Consider the following 4,788-nt stretch of genomic DNA (forward strand, 5'->3'; position numbering starts at 1 on the left):
AACTGTGTGTTATACAGTCCCACCAGGATTTCGCGGGCCTTTTTTGTGATTGTTGCGGGCTAAAATGTTTGATGTTGCGGGTGTTTTTCAAAAAAATTGCGATGGAAGTTGCGGTGTGTTTTTGCTTTTTTGTGAGTACATTACAATAGGGAGTAAATGTTGTATGGTTTCCTCTATTTAGTAGTCCATTTTAATTATCTATTTACCTATTTATTCAGGGTTGCCAACTTTTCAAGATCGCTTGAAGTGAGATTTGAATCTGGAGGGGGTGGCGAACATTAATTGTTGACGGGGGGGCGGGGTTAGAGAACGTAAGTTGTTACCGGGCGGCCTGTAAAATGGACACAAATTAAGTATTATATCGAGATCGATCGCCAGTGGTTGGCGCCAGAGCGAACTAGTAACTCATAGATATGGATCAGAGATAAATAAACTTTATCTCAGTTTAAAGTTTAAACTTATAAACTTTATCTCAGACCCTCGCCACTTGCGTGCGCTGCAGTGACTTCGCGGGCTACCGTTGCATTGTGGGGAATGTAGTGTTTGTGCGTGCAAAACACCATCGGGCGGCTGTGGCCTGCGGGCCGGTTCTAATAGTAATTAAATATCATCCAGGGGGCCATAGATAATCAATTCGCGGGTCGGATCTGGACAGTTTATCCCCGCTTTCATGTAGTGTACCGGGATACTGCTTTTCCCGATCTTTTTGCCGTTATTTTCGTCGCTCATGCTGCTTTCAGTCTGCTCCTCTTGAACGTATATACGGAAATAAGGCGGGAGTTTGTCGACGTCACATCAATACGACATCAGTGATTGGTCAAATTTGCGGGAAAGTTGCGATGATTGGCTGAATTTGCAACACCGCCCTGAATTCGCGGGGTTTGCTTGAAGTTGCGTTGAAGTTGCAAATCGCAACATCGCGACTTTCTGGAGGGTCTGGTTATATGTGTGTGTCTCATTCCTCATGATATCACAGGCACTGCGTGACCTCCAGGTGGGACGTTGTCTCAAAAGGTCACGATTCACATGACGTATCTGGGCGTTTAAATATAAATACAGAGGAGAAAGCAGCAGTCATGTTTTCATCATTTGCTGTCATGTCAGTTCTGTGACCCCCGGCAGTGGGGGTCAAAGGGCCGTACCCCATACACCCTGTCTCTTCTGTACCATCTCCAAACTGGATGCAAAAATGCAGGATTAGAAATGCAAACAAAAAACAAACTTAGACAAAATGAATTGAAAAGACTGAGATCTGAGGTCTGCTGGTGAGCTTATTGGCTGCTGGTGTAATTCTGTGACTGGAGTTTTACTTTAGATGGTCTCTCCCTGGGCGTGTCCACCGTGGACCTTACACACGCATGCAGGTACTTTAAAATGGTGCGTGAACAGTGTTGCCATAGTTACTTTGAAACAGTAATCCGACTACTGACTACTGACTACTTCTTTAAAAAGTAACTCAGTTAAGTTACTGACTACTTGCTTTTAAAAGTAACTAAGTTAGATTACTTTTAGTTACTTTCAGCAGAGGCTGATCCCCCGCCCCTATAACATGAAAATGACTACCAGTTCTGCCAATACTCACTTTATTGACATGTATTTTAACCGGAACATCAAAAATGACACTGGCATTTGTAAACTTTTTCTTGAAATAGGCTTACATGTTTTTTAAATAAATAAATAAGACAGTCTTTCTGTTCAACTCCGCCCACTTACAGGGTTGCCAACTGTCACGCATTGAGACACACGCATTTGACTGTCTTCACACGCTTACGCCACACTTCCGATATCTCACGCCGAAAAAAAAATCCAGTTTATTTACCTCTGATCCACATCTATGATTCAATGAGTTACTAGTTCGATCTGGCGCCAACCACCGGCGATCGATCGATCGCGATATAATACTGAATTTAGTCAATTTTACACCCCGCCCGGTAACAATTTACGTTCGCCGCCAAGCCCCGGTTTTTTTTTTTTTTTTTCAGGTTTGACGTTGTGTTTTTGAAAGTAGACAGCACTCTGTCGCCAGGACAGAGTGTACAACGGACCTTAATGTTGTCTTCCTTAGCCGAAATAAAATAATGCCTGTATTTCCAGCTGCTAAAGGCGAACCTCTCCTTCCATCTGACTTTGGCGCCGCAGAGCAGAGATGACGTAACCGCGTAAGAAACGTGTAGCCAAAAAATAAGAATGAATAAATATAACCTACGTTCCCCCGAAATGCAGAAATAGTAACGCACGATGTTTTAGATAAGTAACTTTAATCTGACTACTAGTTTTTAAATAGTAGTTGCGTTAGACTACTCGTTACTGAAAAAAGTAGTCCGACTACAGTAACGCGTTACTAAGTAACGCGTTACTGGCATCACTGTGCGTGAAGCATAGCCAAGCACATCACTGAAACGTATCCTGGGCAAGAGCGAGTCTCTTGGGTAACAGTGAATATCTTGGGCAATGGTGATTATCTTGGGCAAGAGTGACTCTCTGGGTCAGCACTGATTAGCTTGTGCAACACTGAAAATCTTTGGCAAAAGTGAATATCTTGGGCAAGAGTGACTCTCTACCGGCCGCTCACAGAGACAATGGCAGCTGTTTTCACACTGCAGTTGGACTTCCTGCCTGCGGACTTCTGGGAGTTTGCATAGAAACACGAAAAGAAGAACTACAAATGGCAAAGGGCACGACAGCCTCAGCCCTCCAACCTCATCCGGAGTGTCCAGGTGAGAGCGCCCCCTGCAGGGCTGCCGCTGACCCTGCATCTGTGCTAGGCAGCGCGATGGTGCGTACATGTTGAAGTGCAGACGGATGCAGACGTCTCCAAAACAGAGTTTATTGAGATGAGCAAATGCAACAAATCTCAGGGTCAAAGGCAGAGAATATGGAAAGACACGTAATCCAGTCTGGTTGTCAAAAAACAGTCCAGGTAAAGTTATTCCACAAGCGACTGACAAACTGTTCCACAAACAGTCTGATCCAAAAAGAGCAAGAGAAAAATACAGACCTGTTCGATCCATGAACACTAATTGCAAACAGGTATACATGCTTGGTGTGCATGTCCAGAGACCTGTCGGCAATACTTCTCAATGGGAAAGTTCAGGAATTGTAGTGTGATAAACAACAGGTGTAGTTTAATAATAACGGGAGGAGGAGCAAGGCAGGCGTCGCCGGGGATCCTGGGAGTTGTGGTCTCTTTGGTGGGGCTATGTGACATACAGCTCCAGTGAGGACTGCAGTGACTACAGGCATTTATTTTAACTACCCCTCTTAAATTTGCTAACGGGATTACCTGCTTAACGAGATTGCCTGTTTAACAATTAGGGTTCCTAATTAAGTGAAATCTGGCACAGCAGTGCATGGTTGAAACAAATGCCTGTACACAATGCTTACTTCAAGTTGGATTTAAGTTGAACTATTTAAGTTGAATATTAAAGCCTTATAGGCTAATCAGTCATATTAAATCCAGACAGAATACTGATCACTGATTTGTACAAGTTACTATGAGTGAGTGATGTAGACAAAGAACAAAATATGTGAATATTGTGATAAAAAAAACATGAGAATGTGAAACCAGACACAAATGGGTCGATCAAGGAATTGTTGATTGACCCCTTTTGAAATGTTATTAGATGTTAATAATATATAAAAATTAACAGTTATAAAGATAAAGCAAAGTATTAATGTGAACATCTTTTGTTTAGAACCCACATCCTTTCAATTCCAGGCTAATTTTTTGGGCTACACAAGTTGGAAAAGATGCCAAATAGCAACAACCACAAATGAGATGATTAAGGGTGATTATTTTTAAGAGCAGTAATCATTTTACACTCCGTTTGTCTGAAAATAACCATAATGGATGTGCAGGAACATTAAGTAGCGGTTTGTCGTCCCTCCTAGAGTCAGCCTCTCAGGGTTCTGGTGGGAATATTAGTCTGGCAATGAGGCGCCGCGCTAATGCTACGCTAACGTTCACTAACATTTCCAGACTCCCCGGCAGTGTGGTGCAGTTAAAGAGACTGTTTGAGCTCCTCTGTGTAACGGCGGATGACTGGGAAGTGCCACAGAGGGGGAGGAAGAAACGACGCCCCTCCTCCGCTGTCCTTCAACAGCGCTCTCTCGCTCTCCGTCACGCCCCACAGGTTAGCGGTTAGCGGTTAGCGCTGATGAAAGGCTGGAAATGGGCCTTTAATGACTTAATGAAACTCTACTCACAACAAAGGTCATTATCGCTAAACACGGCCACGGGCCTGCTACCCAATTACACACATACACACACACACACACACACACACATATCCATACAGTCAGAGACAAAGAGACACACACATACATACTTATCCATGAAGTATTCCTGCTGTTCCACAAAGTCAAAGGAATTGAAACATGTTAGTGAGTGACTAAGAACTTTCTTAAAGACTTTGACAAAAAAGGAATCTATCTGAGATCTGCAATCTCTCCCAGAACTATGCAACAAAAACTGCAGAATGAACCACTTACAGAATCTGATCACAATTAGCAAACAGCACATAGATCCCCCTCTGTCTAAATGGTCTGTCCCAACTTCCACATTTGTGGTTTTGTGCGCCTCTGAGTTTGTGTGCCTCTGAGTTTGTGTGCCTCTGAGTTTGTGTGTGCATTTGCGTGCATTCTACTAACAGCAAAAGTATGTTCCAGCAATGCAGTTTGCATTGCCCTGCTTAACACAGAAACTGCACACTGAACACACACTGAACACACATTTCCCAATACTACATCAAAGCTGACTTGGTAGTTTTCCCACAAAAGTGTTGATAA

The sequence above is a fragment of the Brachyhypopomus gauderio genome, chromosome 9 (assembly GCF_052324685.1).
Source record: "Brachyhypopomus gauderio isolate BG-103 chromosome 9, BGAUD_0.2, whole genome shotgun sequence".
Lineage (NCBI taxonomy): Eukaryota > Metazoa > Chordata > Actinopteri > Gymnotiformes > Hypopomidae > Brachyhypopomus > Brachyhypopomus gauderio.